The sequence below is a fragment of the Anomalospiza imberbis genome (assembly GCF_031753505.1).
Source record: "Anomalospiza imberbis isolate Cuckoo-Finch-1a 21T00152 chromosome W unlocalized genomic scaffold, ASM3175350v1 scaffold_31, whole genome shotgun sequence".
In the NCBI taxonomy this organism is placed as follows: domain Eukaryota; kingdom Metazoa; phylum Chordata; class Aves; order Passeriformes; family Viduidae; genus Anomalospiza; species Anomalospiza imberbis.
Genome location: NW_027099315.1, coordinates 6,573,015 through 6,592,649, shown reverse-complemented (window position 1 = coordinate 6,592,649; position 19,635 = coordinate 6,573,015). Strand labels below are relative to the sequence as shown.

The window sequence follows — 19,635 nt, the reverse complement described above, 5'->3', positions numbered from 1 at the left end:
CCAGCCTATAACACTGCAGGGGGTTATTGTGGCCAAAATGCAGGACTTGGCACTTGGATGTAATGAAGTTCATCCTGTTAGACTCTGCCCATCCATTCTACCATTCCTGGTCTCTCTGCAGAGCCCTCCTACCCTCCAAGAGATCGACACACTCTCCCAGCTTAGTGTCATTTGCAAATTTACTAATGAAAGACTCAAACCCCTCATCCATGTCATCAATAAAAATATTGAGCAGAATTGGTCCCAGCACGGACCCCTGAGGGATGCCATTGGTAACTGGCCGCCAGCTGGATGCTGCACCGTTCACCACCACTCTAGGCCCGGCCATCCAGTCAGTTAATGAGTTGATACATATAACATTTGGTTGGAAGTTTCATCTAGAGGTCACCTTTGGCTCAGGGCCTGTTGTTCAAGCCTTCGAATTCAACAGTGTTAATTTTTAAAGCATTTATTAATTTTAAGAAACAAAATGCTCTGCAGTATCCTTTGATTTCCCGGATGGAGGCCCTTAATACAAGTGGGAGGTCAAAAGTTAATGTTATTTTACCAAAACAGACCTTACAAATGTAAAATATGTGAAATATTAACTCCCCCTTTGGAAAGTGTACTTTTATATTTTTGCAATTTTGCTTTTAACATATTATTAAAAAGTAATAAATTGCATAACATACCAGGTTTTAATTTGCATTTCTGATGTGTACAAACATATATCAAGTATACTTTCCAGATAGTACTTATTTAAAATATCAAATAGAAAATTGAGTACCAAATATTTTATCTATAGTTTATGAAAGAAAGATGTACAAAGTATAAAGCTGTATTTCTATTGTAAATGTGTGGGTTCAGATTTTTCCTAGATATGTTTTGGTACATGATAATTATGTATAAGACTAGAAAACATCAAGAAATCCAGACCCATCTTTTCCAGTTATAATGATTGAAATTTAATTCAGTGGAGAAAAATGTTACTCAGTGAGGCTGGAGGGGGAAGACAAGACAAAATAGGAGGAGCTATTGATCCCCCCGAGGGTAGAGAGGCCTTAGAGAGAGAGCTTGATAGATTAGAATGCTGGGCAATTGCCAGCATTGTGAAATTCAAGAACAAATGCTGGATTCTCCACCTGGGACAGTGCAAACTTGGGTGTAAATATAGATTGGGGAATAAGAGGCTGGTGTGCAGCCCTGCAGAAAGGGATTTAGGAGTTCTGGTTAATGGTAAACTCAATATGACTCAACAGAATGCCCTGGTGGCCAAAAGGGCCAACTATGTTCTGGGGTGCATTAAGCACAGTATAGCTAACTGATCGAAAGAGGTACTTGTACCACTATACTCAGGATTGGTCCAGCCTCACCTTGAGTATTGTGTGCAGTTTGGGACTCCACAATATAAGGAGGGCAACAAAGATGGTGAAAGGCCTTAAGGGCATGAATTATCAGGAGCAGCTGAGGATACCTAGGTTTGCTCATCTTAGAGAAGAGGAAACTGTGGGGTGACCTCATTGCTGTCTGCAACTTCCTCAAAGGGGGCAGCAGAGGGGAGGTGCTGAACTATTCTCTGTTGTGTCTGGTGACAGGATATGAGGGAATGGCTTAAAGCTGCATCAGGGGAGGATAGCTATTAGGAAATAGTTCTTCACTGACAGGGTAGTCAAGCACTGGAACAAGCTCCCCAGGAAAGTGGCCATGGTCCCAAGCCTGTTGGTGTTCAAGAAGCATTTGGACAGTGCTCTTAGGTTAATGTTTAGGTTGCCCTGTGTAAAGTCAGGAGTTGGACTCAATCCTCATGGGTCCCTTCCAACGTAGGTTATTCTATGATTCAAAGCATATTCTGTTTTACCATTTTGTAGTTTCTTTTCTGCAGGATGTGTGCCAGGAAAAAAATAGTATTAATGCAATAAATTGTGCATGATGTTTGTATATAAGGGGCTACTGCTGCCTTTAAGAAACTTGACTAACTTCCTGACTGCTATAAGTGTGCTATCAGCCAATGCTTTGATCTTTTCATAGTGCCAGTCATGGAACTTTAAAAGGTCAAAAAGACATAAAAATAGTTTGACTTCAGAGCTGTAATAATAGTCGTAAACATCACTTTCCACTGATAATAACGCTGTAATCATTGCAACTTTGCTTAGCTAACCTTTGAGATCCATTAATCCCAACTTTTCCTTGCTTTGTTGTAGCTAATAATGCTGCTTGTTTTCTTCCAAGTTATTCTAGTTGTGGGGGAAGTATCTGAGCAAATCCCTAGACATGCATATATTTCATGTTCTGCCACTACTAAGTAGCTTTATTTTCACGTAAAAAGGATTTTTTTTTACAGAAATATGTGGTTTCATAGTTAGAAAAACTTTTTCTGTGTGCTTTTTTTGTGACTAACAGTAGAAAAATATTGACTTTCTTCCCCTTGATCATAACAATCTAAGAGAAGTTATTAATGTTAAGATTTTGTAAGTTCCTGTATATTGTGTTGAAAATTGCATATTCACTTCCTAATAATTTCTGTGTAATCCCATAATTTCTATAATATCTCAAATTCATATTCTTTTATCCCATTTTAGTGCATTCTGTGATGGAAATATTCCATTATTTCTTTTTTTATTAGGATTACTTTTCACACTTTTCCCCTGTACATAGAATCATGGAATCATTTAGGTTGAAAAAGTCCCTTTATATCATCAAATCCAACTGTAATTCTAATGCTGCCAAATCAACCACTAAGCCATGTCCCTAAGCGCCATGTCTACATATCTTTTAAATCCCTTCATGGATGGTGACTCAACCACATGCCTGGACAGCCTATTCCAATACTTGGTAACCCTTTTGGTGAAGAATTTTTTCCTAATATCCAACCTGAACCTCCCCTGTCACAATTTGAGGCCATTTCCCCTTATCACTTGCTACTTGGGAAAAGAGACTTGGCACCAACCTCACTACAACCTCCTTTCAATTAATTGTAGCGTGATAAGGTCCCTTCTCACCCTCCTTTCCTCAAGAATAAGCAAACCCAGATCCCTCAGCTGCTCCTCATAAGACTTGTGCTTCAGACCATTCCCCAGCTTTCTTGTGCCTCTTTGGACACCTTCCAGCACCTCGATGTCTTTCTTGCATTGAGGTGTCCAAATATGAACACAATAGTTGAGGTGTGGCCTCACCAGTGCTGAGTACAAGGGGACAATAACTTCCTTAGTCCTGCTGCCCACACTATTGCTGACACAAACCAGGATGCCATTGGCCTTTTTGCTTACCTGGGCACATTCTGGCTCATATTCAAAGGCTGTCAACCAGCACCCCCAGGTCCTTTTCCTCTGGGCAGCTTTCCAGACATTCTTTCCAAGCCTATAACCTTACATGGGGTTGTTATGACTGAAATACAGGACACGACACTCCATGCAGTTAAGGAGAGCTGGAAATGTTTGCTTCACTGTTGCTGCTGGCTTAACCACAAGATCAGTCTATGGGAAGAAACAGGATGGTTTATTGAGCATTGACCTAAGAAGGGATGGACTTGAGAAAGCACAGAGAAATTACATTTTTATATATGTATGTCTAGTATTACATTTTCTTTTGCATGTGTGTATGTGTGGCTATATAAAAAAGATATTGGATCCAGTTCTGTTCCCTTACAGACTTCTAGAAAAGCTGAAGACAGGAGTAAAAATAGTTTTAATTCAGCACCATTGCATCACAATCTTTGCAAAATTTAGTATACCTTTATATCTCCAAATATAGTATATTATCAGCCTTAGACTGACAAAGCCTTAGTACAGTGCCACCCAATTAAAGAATCACAAAACTGAAAAAGATATAGACTCTTTCTGCTATATTTCTGTGAGTTTAAAAAATTTTGTTTGTCTATATATTGTAATTTTTCTAGACTCACAAAGAGTAAATAATTTGAAGTACTGTTTTCTATAATATAATGCAGATCGCTTTATCAGCATGTTTTCTTTCCAGTTGTGTATAATTTTTATTGCTACCTAAACTCTCAGTAAAGAATTACAAGCTTCAAGTTTTATTTTATTTTAAAAGAGAGTAGATGATATAAAATTTCGATAGCCAAACTGAAATCTATTTCTATAGATTTTATTTCAAAGAAAGCAAGGAAGCAGTGCTGGGTGGCTGGGGAGTCACCGCTCCACTAGTGGCACACACCACTTACAAGTTCGGCAAAGTATATATATATATACTGTTTTTAAGCCTACAAAGCATTTTCCAATGTGCTTGGTTAGTCCAAATCAGCAAATATCAATAAGCTGGAATCAGCAATTTCATAATCTTTCCAGGTGGTCGTTGGCTTCCTGTCCTTCTTGTGGTCGTCTAGAGGGAGGCCTTACACTGGTGTCTGCTACATGATTTTGTCAAGTGCATCAAGCTTTTAATTATACATAAGCATTTTAGTCACTTTGTTGCAATATCCTTTTAGCTTTACCATAACTTGCTCTATTTTATTCTAAGCATCAGTCGTTTTGCTACCTCATCTCTTTACTCTACTATACTTCTATTTTGATGCTTTATTTGGCTATTTGGTCAGAAAGTTGCAATTGCTGATTCCATTGCCAATTGACACGAATCACAAAAACGTTTTTCACAGTAGATAATACAAACATGGTCTTACTATCTCAGTGGCTAAATTTGCATTTTATGATTTTTTTTTCGAAGAATATGGATTTCCTCTTAAAGAAGCAATATTTTGGCCAAAAATTGAAGTTAATTTGTATTTCAATGATTTAGAGATATGTGGAAAATCACACTGTGAAAGGCCATTGTCCACAAAGGACAGAGGAGTCCTGTAAGAATCAACTTTATTCGAACAAAGGGAGAGAGTCCACAAGGCCATACCCTCATGGGGTCTCTGTCAAGTTTTTGGAGGACACGGCGTCCTTTCATCCTGAACTGTTGACTGCATGTTGCCCCTCTCCTTTCCCCACTGGCTGCAGTACTAGGAAGGTACAGACTTCCCGAACCGCCTATTACATATTACCCTTTTAACATGTATTACCCCCTTATCATGCATCGTATGACCATTAAAATTAGCTTTAAGCCCCTCCTGAGCAGACAAGTTAATATTCATAAGTCTATTAAGCCTGAGTATTTTCTTCTAAAGTTCAGAAGTTCAGACTGCGGCGTTCTGCAACAAACTTGTGCGGCTTGATGTTCATGAAGACTCCCACACCCATTCTTCCAGAACCTGATTAGAGTAGTTTGTACAGGCATTAACACCCATTTCTCCTATAAGGGAGATTTGGTGCAAATGACTTTTTTATGTGTTAGTTAAAGCAAAATTTTAGTAAGAGTTAATCCTGTCAAAAATGCATACCATATATTATTCTGTGCTTTATGAGTTCATATTGAACACTCTTATGCTAAATGTATGACATATATTGCAGGAAAAATATTACAAAATTATTAAAGCAATGTGTGATATGATACTTACTTCATATATATATAAGAACATGACACTCTGTCATAGGTTTCAGAAGAAGGGGAAAAACTGAGATCTGAGGTGTCTTGGTTTAGGGCAAATTTGGGATAATATTTCTAAAGGGGTTTTTTTTGAAAGTAAATTTAAGTGGCCTTTTTTAACTGGTTTGGGAAAATATTTCCTTGAAGAAAAGTGGAAAAAACTGTTTATTTAATAGGCAAAGCATTTATTAGTATAAAAGAAAATGAACAATATTAAACAATAAAACCTCTCGCCACTCTGAAGAGATGACAAACTCAGAAAGGCCCCTTGGTGGGTTGTAGCCTGGCTCACTTAGTCTGTTATTAGTCTTTCTGGTGCTGGAAATGCCAGGGCCTAGGCCAGGCCTGGTGGGCTATAGGTGTGAGCTGCCAGTGTTTTTCTGGGTTTTTAGTCTAGAGAAAATTTAAACAGTTTTAAGAAAAAGAAAAATTATAGTTTAGGGAACTTTTCTGCTTTAATTAGTTAAAAATTAATTAAAAAGTAAAAAAGAACTCTCGCTGTCTGTGCTGCAGACATCACAGTCTAGGAGAAGGATGTGGGGGAGTAAGTGCAGTTTCTAATAACAAACTTTGCACTTCTTTTCTCCGTCCCTTTGCTTTTGAATTAGTCTTAAAGGTGTAAAACTTATTTTTGGGCTAAATACACAAATGGGGATATAAGCATCATAAAGTAATTTTAGGACATTTTACTCCTTATTCCTATATTGTTAGGTTATTACTAAAACTAATATATATTTTCACTTTATAAACATACATTATAAATATAGATAGATAAAGATAGATAATGGCAGTGATATTTAGCAAATAGTGATATGCATATATGGTTCTTATTTAATAATTAGATCTCTTTGAGATATACATTGTGTTGTTCTTTTTGTATTATTTACTATGTGCAACTTGGTCCCTGAGCAAAGACAACTTTATGAATAGCTTTGTTTGTATTTGAGGTAGAATTGATCTAAACTGTTTTTCCTAATAAATTTCTGATATGTATTATTGGGGCTTTGTTTTTGTTTATTGTATGCAGGGGCTTAGATTGGGTAGGGCCTGCTTGGTTGGCGGAGCCTTGGATGTTAACTAATTAGGTGGCCTTTGCTAGATGCTGTTCTTAATTTTTTAAAGATTTCTTACTTAATCTTTGTAAGGTGGTTTTTAATTGTCTGTTGTACATTTTTACTTTGTTTGCAGCTGGTGTATGGTAGGGGATATGGTATACTTACTTAATGTTATGTTTTTTAGACTAGGTCTTGATAAGGTTGTTTTTGAAATGAGTCTCATTGTCTGACTTAATTTTTTTAGGGGTATTATGCCTCTAAAGGACTTGGTTTTTAAGGCTTAGGATGGTGTTATGAGCCGTAGCGTGAGGTACAGGGTAGGTCTTTAGCTATTTAGTGGTGGTTTTTATCATTGTGAGCATATAGCGCTTGCCTTGGTGGGTTTGAGGTAGTGTGATGTAATTAACCTGCTAGGCCTCCCCATACTTACATTTGGACTACTGTCTACTATACCATAGGGATTTTAACTTCCTTGGCTTGCTTGATGGCAGTACACATCTCACAGTCATGGATAACTTGAGAAATGTTGTTTGTGGTTAAATTTATTCTTTGGTCTTGTGCCTACTTATAAGTGGTATTTTTATTTTGATGACTTGAGGCATCATGGGTCCATCAAGTTAGGAATAACTTTTTTTTGTGTTGCTAATTTAAATCTATCTTTGACACTTTTATTTTTGTTGCATGATTTACTTGTTGATTGTTTTGGTGTTCTTTATTAGTTCTACTCTTGAGGACATGGGCATCTACATGGCAGACTTTCACAGATAGTTTTCTTTATCTTGGTAGTGATGTTTTTTACTCTTTAGTAGCTTAAATTTTTTTTTTTTTTTAATGCTGCTAATTAGGTTTTTTTCACTTCTTCAGCCATTCCCACAGAGCATTGGTTACTATCTATGAATTGGTATAAAGGTATAGTTTTGGCCACTTCTCTTTTTTAGTAATGTTTAGGGTTAGTTGAATGTTTTGAGTTTAGTAAATTGACTTGATCTACTTTTTCTTTTAGTAGCTTTTGTAACTTGTTGTGTGGGGCTTTATATGGCTGCATTTTACTTTTGTTTTATCTTCATAATGTGGTAAGAATTATTAGTAAAAAGAGTGCAATGTGTTTCTTTTGCTGGCAGTTGGTTGTATGGTGGAGCTTTTTTAGTACTTGTTATTTGCTCTTGGTTTTTTTTTGTTTATGAGATTAAAGTTTTCACTTTTGGGCTAATTTGTAATTATTTTTAAAATTTTAGGGTGATTTAGTTTTTAATATGGGTGCATTGTGTGATGAGGGCAATTCACTTGCTCCATGTGGCATTGGTGGTATGGTGGGTAGAGGGAACATTTGCTTTGAATATTTGCTTCAGCACCAGTAGTCGGGGTGCCAGGAGGAGTTGTGTTTTAGTGCTTATTACTTTTGGGGTGTCTTGGACTCTTTTACAGGCTGTTAAAATTACTTTTTTTTTTTTTGAGGTGTAGTTGGTTTTAGACTCTTAGTAACTTTGTCTCTAAAATTTTAGTGGTTGATGTTGAGTCTCACTAGCCACTTTCTGACAAAGGCTCCAGGACAGACTATGGCTCCCAGCTGCAGAGTAGAGCATGTTTTTTATATCTGGTCCTGTCCTGACTGGGCTAAGGGTTATTGTATGAGTGATTTTTTGCTTGATTTGGGTAAAGGCTTGTTGTTTAGGGCCCCACTGGAAAGTGTTCTTGTGGGTGACTAAGTAGAGAGGGCTCATAATTTCGTTGTATTTAGGAATATGCATTTTCTAAAAGCTTATGGTGCTTAGGAAAGTTTGTGTTTCCTTCTTCTTGGTTGGTGGAGATATGGCTGTGATTATGTTGACATCGGTGGGAATCTGATGCTGTCTATTTTGTTACTTTATTCTGAGGAACTGGATTTCTTAAGTAGGTCCCTTAACTTGGTTCTTCTTGGTGGTAAAATTAGTTTTTAGGATAATTTTGATGCTTTTCTCTCTTTTTTTAAACACTTTTGTTGCTGTGTTCCCCCACATAATGATGTTATTCATGTACTGTAGATGGTCTGGAGCTTTATCTTTTTTTTAGTGTAGTCTGGATTAGTCTATGGTAGATGGTAAGATTGTGTTTCTATTTTTGGGGCAGTTGGTTTTAGGTGTACTGCACACCCCTCTATGTGAAGGCAAACTGAGGCCTGTATTCTGCTGTTAGAGGAATGGAGAAAAATGCATTGGCAATGTTAATAGTGGCATAATATTTTGTTGGTTTGGGTTTTAGCTCATATTGGAGTGCTAACATGTTTGATATAGCAGTGCTCAGCAGTGGAGTCACTTCATTTAAGGCATGATAGTCTACAGTTAATTTCTATTTTTTTTTTAGATTTGTTTATAGGCTAAATGGGGCTGTTGAAGGGTGAATGGGTTTTGTTGACTACTTTTTGACTTTTTAGCTCACAGATTATTTTGTGGATGGGAATCAGTATCTTGAGTTGTTTTGTATTGTTGGTGCTGTACTGTTGAGGTGGTAGTTGGTATTTGTTGTTCTTCTACTTTTAGGAGTCTTATTGTAAATGGGTTTTTTGATAGTTTAGGTAAGGTGCTTAATTGCTTAATGTTCTTTGTTTTTATAGCTGTTATTTTAAACGACCACTTGAGTTTTTTCGGTTTTTGAAATATTTATTTCAGAGGAAGTCTATGTTTAAAATGCATGGGGCTTCTGGGCCAGTCACAATAGGGTGATTTTTTTACTCTTTTTTAGTTAGGTTTACATTAGTTTTTACTAAAGTAAAATCCTGTGATCCCCCTGTCACGCCAGCAATAGAAACAGATTCTGCCCCCACATGTCTTGATGGGATCAATGTGCACTGCACACTAGTGTTGACTAAGGTCTTATATTTTTGTGGTTCTGATGTGCTAGGCTAATGAATCTATACAGTCTAAAAAATATGGGTTTTTTAAACTTTTACTTGCTAGAGGTAGGGCCCCTCTAAGCCTGGTTATCTTTTTTTCTTGGGCATATGTTTTGGAGGTTCTTTTAAGGGGATTGGATATGTTGTCATTATTATTATACTTGGTAGTTTGGCTATGGGCAACTGGAGTTGTTTCTGTTTTAGTGGAACTTTTTCTCTGAGTCTTGCTTTTTTTTAAATTTATGCACTTGTTGCATTAGAGCAGTAGTAGATTTTCTATTCTATTTCTTTATGTGTTTTTTTTATAATCATGTAGGAAGAACTATAGTTCAGCTTGTGGGGTGTACCTTCTCTCCCTGTTTGGGGGATGTTTATGTTTGGTGTTAGAACTTCTGATCTGTATTGTTGAGATTTGGAGAAAGCTTTCTTTAATTTCTTCTCTGAGTATTTTGTGATTCTCTTCACTTTATTTTTTCATTTCTGTACACGTGTTTCTATAGCTGTGATTTTTGTATGTGTTGGGCCATGCACAGCATCTGCATATGTTTGGAACTTCTTGGTTATATTAAGTACGGTCTTTTCCCTGCCATCCCTCTCTATTATTGTTAAAGCAGAAGTGTATTTTTGTGGCTTAAATTGTATAAGTTTTTGTTACATTAGGGATGTATATGGTATTAAGTCTGGATTTATAGTGTTTAGATTATTTGAGAAGACAATCTTTGCTACTGATATTTTTTTTAAGTGTTGAATTTTTTGTTCTATGGTCTTTTACTGGGTTTGCTGTATATAGAGAGTGTCTGTACACAGATATTTTTGTGCCATACCTCCCAAGACTTGTGCCTAGAGACTGTGAGGGTTAGCCTCCCTCATCATTTTTTTGTTGATAACTGGATTATGTGATGGGGATTTTAAATGCTTCACTTCAGTACCGTCCAGAATTCTAGCTTTGCTTGCAGTATTTTAAAGATGGACTAACCAACTAATTATAGATTCATCAGGTCGTCGAGTATAATCTTTCTTTAGGCTATGAAGGTCCTTCAAGGAAAAGGACTTAATAGTGATTTTTGATTTTGTGTCAATAATTGGCTTTGAGGGTCCTTCCCCCGGATCACTGGCCAATTGGTTTTAGTTGTGTGTTTTCCACCTCTCGTGGTAGGAGCAATAGTCATTGGTTGAGGCTCGTTGTCTGGTTTAGCTGCAGGCTTAGGCTTACTATCTGGTTTAGCTACAACCTGAGTAGCTGGGATGTTGGCTGCAGCCTGAGTGACTGGGGTAGTTGTTGATTTATCTCCCTGCCCCCTTGTTTCGATTTGCTGTTCTATAGTATTTAGTAGGGTGTGATAAGCATAGGCCATGGTCTAGTTTATTATGATCTTTTTTTCTTTAGAGTTATCATGGCAGTTTTTTTCTAGATATTTCCCCACCTTGTCTGGATTTTGAATTTGTTTACATGAAAATTTTCAGGCTGGGGGATCAGAAAATTCTTTTAGGGTTCGACATTTTTTTCTTATTCTCTTATTCTCTCTCTATTCTAAGTAGTAGAATTTTCCACGCCTGGGTTTACTTTTGGGTTAGGGGTCTCATCAGCTCTTTTGGACATCTCAGCCCTCATTCTAGAGAAGTTGTAGACCATATAGAGCTAACTAGATTAAATACTAGGAAAGTGGTCCCTTTAACATTTAGGGGAAACTGTGTGGGAACTCTGGGAGGCATCCCCTGGGTTGAGGAGACACAAGATGCTTCCCTCAGGGGCTGTTGGGACCCCATTGGATCCTCCCCTTGTTCCTATGTCTCTGAGCCACTCCCTCCCTATTCCCCAATTGGCCCTCATCCTGGAACTGCCCCAAGACTACTGTGGAGTCCCTACCTCTGGGGAGAGAGAAACCTGGACTTCTCGGATGAGTGTGCCCTTGGACCCTGAACATCTTACCGTGCAGCTGAATTAAACATCTGTGGATACTATGCAAAGGCCCTTTTTGCTTTCTTACCCTGGACTTTATTAGCAGCTATTCCAGCTGCAGCAAATAGGGCATCAAACAGGGACCTCTTCTGGAAAACATCTGCAATAGACCACCCCGAGAATTTGGGTTTTTTTACCCCAGTGTGGTGAGTTTGAAATTTTGGTTCTTTCCTACTTTACTCTTTCGTGTTGGGAAGAGACTGGGTTAAGATGGAAGCAACACTCGCCCATGCACAACAAGAAGTTTACCTCCACCTTAAAAAGTCTTTTCTTCAAGAAAATTGTTGTTTTTCAGAAAGGGGGGGGGGGGGGGGGTTAAAGTGTTTTGTATACTGGTTATTTAAGCATTTTCCCTATATTTTGCGGAACTCAATCCTAACTGATGAATTTTTTGAAGTAGTTTGGGAAAAGTTGAAAACTAAGATAGAATTCCATCCTTTATTTAATATGATGATGAAACGCGTTCTGACTCTTGAGGAACATTTAAAAAATTGCGAACCCCAGCTGAAAACTCCTCCTCCGTGTTCCCCTCTTTGTGCCCCCACACCTCTTCCCCTGTCACAAGGAAAGACTCCTCCAGGTTTTTCCGTCCTTACTCCTCCTGCCCAAGTTGGCTCTCCCTGCATGGCCACGGCTGCATGGTCACTTTCACGTGCTCAAGATGGCGGATACCGCCTGTCTGGGGCCACTGGGTCCCCCCTTCTGCCCTCTGGCCCTCATGCCTCGTCCCACAGTTCCCACGGTCCCAGTCCCAGGAGTGAGGGTGGTGGGGTCAGAGGCGCGGGCCCTGACTGGCAAATTACAGCTGCACCAGTCCCTTACAACCAAGGGGAAAGAAACCCCACATGTGAGCCTTTTCCAAACACACACTTTAATCAGCCTTGCAGTGCTAGAAAGGACAGTAAACAAAAGAACGGACGTGTTTACCTTGGTTGTTATAGCACCACGAGACGCGGCGCGGGTGGAGAGAGCCGTCTCCCCTCGCACCGAACTGCTGCCCCCGAAGAAAACCCGCGGCAGCCCTGAGGCCGCTCCGCATGGGCAGAACGAGCCAGCTGATACTCGCTGCCCAGCCCACACCGCAGCAGCCCGGTGCATTGGGGCCGAGGGTGGGGGGGCAGGCGAGGCTGGCGGCCCCGGAGCGCTGCTGTCGCCAGGCGGGCAGGCAGCCCCACCGAGGGATGACTCAGAGCCGCAGTCCTGGCAGTGAAACCGCCGCCGTCCACCTCCGCCGCATGGGAAGCCCCACACCAGCAGTGCCCGCAGGCACCAGCCGAGACGGACCCTCGGGAAGGGGCCGGCCCCCAGCATGGCCGCCAGCACCAGGAGCAGGACAAACTTCGCTCAGCAGCGTCCCAATGCCAGCACCAGCACCAGCACCAAGTCCAGCACCAGCACCACAAACACAAACCTACTGGCAAAGGTAAAAAGGTCCTTGCCATTAACGTTTTGGGGGCAGTGAAATGGTTCAATGTAAAAGCCAGATATGGTTTCATAACCCAGAATGATAACAAAAAGATGTGTTTGTTCATCAGACTGCTATAAAAAAGAATAACCCCAGGAAATACCTCCACAGTCTAGGAGATGGAGAAATTGTGGAATTTAATATAATACAAGAAATAAAAGGCCCCCAAGCAGCCAATGTAACAGGACCTGATGGAGTTCCAGTGCAAGGTAGTAAACATGCACCAAACTGCAAATCTGCGAAATATTATCCACATCATAGAAGTCCTCCACTCAACTACCAAGGAAATAGAACCCAAAACCAACAACCATCAAGCCCCAGTGACAGCTGAAAAACCAAAATGGCACAGGACACCAACGAGCCGTCCTGCATCCAAAAGTCCACCTCCATAATGACTGAACCTTCCAATCAAATAAATCCCACTTCTTCAAATACCCTTCCTCAATTCCAGTGTCCTCCCTGCCTCCCTCCCACTTTCTCCTTTTGTCGTTGTCGAGGTGGTCACGACACAAAGCAGAGACATCAAGCAGTCTCAGATGGCAACTCTTTATTATCAAAAATGGCTGACCTTTTATACACTTTCGAATTGTTTATACTTCTTCTACCCCAACTATTGGCCACAATGAATCAACATAACTACACTGGTGAAAAATAACAGTGACTTCAGCTAACTTTCTAAAAATACTTCGTCCAGCTGCAAAGTTCTCTCCTTATCTTTCTTCAGTTCCTCTCTTGTCTTGGTCTCCTTGGTAGCAGCCTTGAAGAGAGTTTCTTATCAGCTTCTTCTCGCTCCTTTAGCTAACAGGTCCGCTGTTAGCCCCTTCCACACCCTTTTCCTTTCCATTGTCCTATTACCTTTTTTTTATGTTCCCACAAATTCCTACCTCCCTTTCCCCCCTCCCATGGTCTCTCTCCACTAATCCCTTTCCCCAGAATTCCTTCTCAATACTAGAAGGGGGGGTGATTGGGAGGGAAAGAAAGGAAAGTTTCCCTAAAGTAACCATCTTTTTCTTACAAGTTAATGATTTCTATTTAGAGTTTCCAACAGGCACACCACCCCCTACACTACCTTGTACAGAGTCTATCACAGCCAAACACTCTACCACAGGTGACAGAAAACCAGCCCCTGCTGAAGAAACCTTCTCCTGACTCAGTTTCCTGATAAACTGTGCTAAGAAAACCCCGCATCCATCCTGCCAGCTGTAAGATGCTCCAGAAAATCTGTTTGGACATTGGGGACTCAGGATTGTTTGCATTTTGAAAATTGTCATATGGACGCTTTTGATTGTTTTTGTCATTTTGTGTTGATTCAGTTGATCCTGAAACAGAGTAGAAATTTAACAGAGTAGAAATCCATTTAGATTTAGGTGAAATGTGCTACTTTGAATTATTAGTAACTTGGTAGCATAAGTAAAATATACTATTTAGTCTAGTAGCTCTGCTGCGCTAGTAAAAACTGCCTCAGCCAAAGAGAAAGAATATGAATTTCTAAATTGAAAAAATGAGAGGCTCCTTGAACCTTAAAACAAAAAAAAAAAAAAACCCAAACCAAAACTGAATCTACAAAAGACAGATAAAGTAAGTAAAGAGTTGTCTATACAAAGATTGTTCTCTGTCCAAAGACTAATTATAAGTTATAATGCAAAACCAGTAAAATGAATATGCATGAACCTATTGTAAAGCTCTATGCATATGTACTAGTAAAGAAGAATAAAAAAAGAGCAGGAGTTCTCAGGGGGTGCGCATGCTCTTTAAGGGGGGGACGATCCCCACATGCATCCAGTGCTATAATAAACATACCAGCTTTACAACTTTTACAAGTTGTAGAGTTATTTTTTTCTGCAAATCATTTTTGGCGAGCCAGGCGGGAGATCGTCTCTGTCCTCGCAGGGGCGGAGGGGGGTGGACCTCCTAGATGCACCCCCGGGATTTTCCCTAGAGGAGCTCCGCTCTGTCTTGGCTTGCCTCCTGCGGAGACAGACAACGATGACCTGCTGGTGTGCGGATAAATGGTATGTACATCAAAGGGCCCCAGGGGAGAGAGAGATAGGTCTGCTGGTAGGCCGCTCAGAGACATCTGAGTGCACAGCCTCGTCCTTGTGCTTGCAGGCAGCCATCGGCCGAGAGCACAGTCAGCGGCAAAGGTCCCCTGGTTGACAGCACGACTGGGGACGGGTTCATTGTTTGATAGAGCAGCCGCTAGCGACTCTGGGGGTGAGTCGAGTGAACCCAAATTTTGTGTACTTGTGGTGTCCGGACATTGTGGTTAATGTTAATGTGTTTGTAATTGTGTGAGTGCGTAGTATATAAGAAAGTAAGCGAGTGAGTGTACCCACGGCACAGGGGGGGAGTTCTACCCATGTCTGAAGCGCCCCTGCTGAGGCCTGGGGTGCTAGCTGGGGCAGGCTGTGGGGGCAGGGAGCACCCCACGGAGAAGTAGAACAAGTAGAGAAACGTGGGTGAAGACATTTATTGTGTTTAAAAGTAGTGTTTTGTGTAGATTATACACATTTTAACCGTGACTAAATGAACTCAGGGAGTTTCTCTGACCCAGTGACTTGGACTTGATCCCTGGGAGTTTGTGAATCCAGTAAATCACTGGATCCAGTTAATAATTTTGCTGTGTGCTGTTATTTTAATTGTGTCCAGAGTATGTAGAGACTAGAGGAAGCTGATGTGAGTGAAGTGTTGTATGCTAGGTTGTGTTGAGAAAAGTGGGCACTTTGAGAGATACCCCCTTTCCCAGTGAGTTTGTGTGGTTCTTCCCCCACATTGTAGTAATTTGATTCTCGGGATTGTATGGCTGTGTTTGTAGAGATTTTAGGATCTTGCTTGCAACAAGTGTAGCATTTTACGCAGAAAAACTACAGTATGGTGATTTATGTTTAACTGTGGTAGAATGAATTAAAGGAATTACAGGAATTCTCCTCCCACAGCAACTTAAGCCCTGACTCTCGTGAATTTGAGATACGGGGGGTGGAGGAGGTCTGTGTTTGGGAGCATATCAGAGTTTTTACTGTAAGAAGCACAGCCTTTTGCAAGGCAGCAAAGTGAGTGTCAGTGGAAACTGCTTTAATTGAAGATTAAATTGTGCAAGAAGAGAACTGGAAAAGACTGAGATTTTGTAAAGCAGAGTTTAGGTGGAGGAGACCAAGACAAACACTTTGTCATTTGTGTTATTCTAAGAAAACAAAGGCTACTCAGACAGCTATAAAGATTTTAGTAGCAACCGGTCACGAGAAGCAAAGAAGTAATAGGGTGTTTAAATTATTAGAAAAGAGAGTTTCAAGTAATTTAAGAAATCCAGCAGAAATAATTAAAGCTGAGTGTGCTCAGCCTATTTTTTTATACCCCAAGACTTTGAATTAAAGCAAAGAGTTGGGATGGAGTAGAAAGATAGAGACTAAGAAAATAGAATTTTTAGTAGACAGGGGGGCAACATGCTCAGTGTTAAATAAAGCCTCGAGGCCTATAAAAAATGATTATGTTATGGTAAGGGGGAAACTGGCCAATCTGAAAAAGCATACTTTGCAAACCGTCAAAATATTCATAAGTTTTTATACATGCCCAATTTGCCAAAGCCACTTTTAAAGAGAGACTTATTAGAGCAGTTACAAGCAACCATTACATTCAAAAATAGGGAGGTTACTCTAAAAGTAAATGATCAAAAGTACATAAAGGTGTTAAGTTTAGCATTAACAGCCATTGAAATTAAGGAAGAAATCAGTGAAGAGATATTAAGTCAAGTGTTTGCCAGGGTATAAGCCTCTGGTGTACCAGGGAGGGCGAAAAATGCCTCCCCCCGATAGTAATTAAGCTTAAGGAAGGGATACAGCCAGTGAGAATTAAATAGTACCCTCTAAAAAAAACAAGACAGAAAAAATTCCCCCACTCTGTTTGGGGAACAACTTACAAAAGATCTAGAGTCCTGGGAAGCTCCACAGGAAGAAGGAAGGCTATTACAGTACATAGATGATCTTCTAATAACCACTGAAACGAGAGAAGCATGTGTGGTCTGGATGGTAAGCCTTTTAAATTTCCTAGGGCTCCAAGGATACAGAGTATCAAAGAAAAAGGCACAGGTGGTCAAACAGACGGTTATCTACCTGGGGTACGAAGTCAGTACTGGGCAACAGGCTTTAAGGCAAGCTCGCAAAAAAGCAATATACCAAACCCTGAAACCCCAGACAATAAAAGAATTCCGAGCCTTCTTAAGCATAGCAAAATAGTGCCAGCTGTAGTTTTAGAATCCAGACCCTTACCAACAGGCACCTCTGCGCAGAAGACCAAGATAATTACTCTGACCCGTGCCTTAGAAATAGCAAAAAGAAAGAGAATAAACATCTATACAGACTTGAGGTATGCATTCAGAGTTGTACACACACATAGAGCCATCTGGAGAGAGAGGGGACTGCTAACCTCACAAAGAAAAAAACATCAAACATGCACAAAAGACAATCTGGCTGCTGAAAGCAGTTCAGCTTCCTGAAAAAGTAGCAATTATACATATTAAGACACACCAGAGAGTGAGCTCAGAATTAGAGAAAAGAAATTAACTGGTGGATAGAGAGGCAAAAGAAACAGAAAAAAGTGAGGTAATTATTAAAAGGTCTCTAATTACAGACAGACAAATTTCCCTTGAAGGTAAGACAGAATATAATAAGAAAGACAGAAACTAATCAAAGATCAAAAAGAAACATATAACCGAGAGGGGTGGGCTACCATTGAAGGGAAGCTAGTATTCCCTTCCCATTTGTTGTAGTCACCAGTAAGGGAAGAGCACCAAAAAACACACTAGAGAATAGATGCCCTAAACACTTATTTAAATTAAAAAATAGTTGCCAAGAATTTATATGCCACTATTACTCAAGTGACTGGACAGTGTGATCTTTGCCTCCAGACTAACCCCAAAAATACCCCCAGACCAAAATTTAGTCAGTTTGAGAGGGACCATAGACCTGGACAGCAGTGGCAAATTGACTTTTCAGAACTCCCAAGGAAAGGGGGGTATCGGTATTTATTAGTATTGACAGATACATTTTCAGGGTGGCCAGAAGTGTTCCCCACCAGAACTGTCAAAGCTTGAGAAGTGACCAAGGTATTATTACAAGAAATAATACCACATTTCAGAGTTCCAGCCACAATATCCTCAGATAGAGGATCACATTTCATTTCCAGAATAGTGCAACAGATTAGTAGCCACCTGGGCATAGATTGGGAACTTCATACTCCATACCACCCTCAATCAAGCAGCCAAGTGGAGAAAATTAATAATTTGATTAAGCAGCAAATTTTAAGACTGGGGCAGGAAGTTAATCTAGGCGGGACCTCTTGGCCTCTGTCCAGTCGGACAGCCCCAAGTCTGAGGTGGAGTCCCAAAGTTCCGATGAGATGTCTTTTGTACCAAATTAGGAGAGAACCTTCTGGGCTTTTTGACTTTTTAAGCAGACAGAATAATTTTGTCACTCCGTCAACAGGGGGCACATTCCTTCATCTCACCCTTTCTATATACATAAGAAGGAAAGAGGTGAAAGGAGCGAGATCTGAAGAAGTCTCACCCCTGTTGACAATTTGTAGCTATGCTAGGGATTTTTTAATTCGGTTATAGTTTTTATTGCTTGTAAACTATTCTTCTATCTTAACTTTGGTGAGGTGTTTTTTCAGGCAAACCTTAAATTTCTTGCTATATATGATTTGAACATAAAGAACTTCAAAGCATTTTTAACAAATGATTTGAAGGTAGATTAATAGCTTTAACACAACAGCAGTAACTTACAGAACCTTTTCAGTGCAAAACTATTTTTTAAACAATTTTAACTAGTGCAAACTTAGAAAACACAGTCTCTGCTTTAAGAAATATCTTCACGTTTGAATATGGTCAGCTGTTGTTCAGTTATTTGCGTGTTCTTCTTCTGGCATCTTCTGCTGCTCTTGGATCGACTGTACCTGTTGTTTAACATTTTTGGCAGGGACCCATCAGAGACCTGCATCTGTAGAAATGCATGCAAATCCCCTCCCCCAAGTCACAAGAGGATGGGGTCCTGAAATTTGTCCCGTCTCTGGATCCTTTATGAAGATTGGTGGCCTTTCCTTGAGTTTTGCTTGACTGGTATTACTAAAATGTCTGAAAATCGGTGGTACCTGTTCCATGAAAGAATTATTTAAGAAATTGAAAACATATATAGCTTTATTCAGCCTCTCTATGGTAGACAACATTTCTGTCCCTCCCTTTTGCCTTTCAAGGACCATTTTCAGTGATCTGTGTGCTCTTTCTACAATAGATTGGCCTGTGGAGGAATGTGGAATACCTGTGGTGTTTTTGATACCCCAGATTTTGAAAAACTCCTGCAGTTTGTTAGAAACATAGACTGGCCTGTTGTCTGTTTTAACTTCTTGAGGAATGCCTAGGGATGCAAATGCTTGTAAGAAATGTTGAATTACATCTCTACCCTTGTTTCCTTGATGTGCAGAAGCAAAAATTGCTCCTGAGAATGTATCTATTGATAAGTGTATATGTTTAAACCATGCAAATGACTGATATTGAGTTATGTCAGTTTGCCATATCTCCAGGCTATTTAGACCTCGAGGGTTAACCCCTATTGCTATTGCTGGTATGGCTAATTTTTGGCAATCTAGACATGATTGGACAATCGCTTTAGCCTGATTCTGAGAGATGTTAAACATTCTTACTAAGGCAGGTGCATTTTGATGATAGAAGGCATGGCTCATTCTGGCCTGTTCGATGACATTGGGAAGTGTATTCTGTATTGGCATGGCTAACAAATCAGCCATGGCATTGCCTTCTGCTAGGAAACCTGTGAGC

At 39.9% G+C, this 19,635-nt stretch overlaps 1 protein-coding gene and 1 long non-coding RNA gene across 2 annotated transcripts in view; one reads left to right on the top strand and one right to left on the bottom strand.

Moving 5' to 3' along the window:
- Positions 1-13,635, bottom strand: part of LOC137465577 (uncharacterized) — a 419,327-nt gene extending 405,692 nt beyond the window's left edge. Inside the window, exon 1 of the long non-coding RNA XR_010994710.1 lies at positions 13,475-13,635. This is a non-coding gene — a long non-coding RNA (uncharacterized lncRNA). The remainder of the gene's footprint in view (positions 1-13,474) is intronic.
- Positions 1-19,635, top strand: part of LOC137465571 (guanine nucleotide-binding protein G(q) subunit alpha) — a 166,542-nt gene that overhangs the window by 50,984 nt on the left and 95,923 nt on the right. The gene's annotated exons all lie outside the window — the stretch shown is intronic.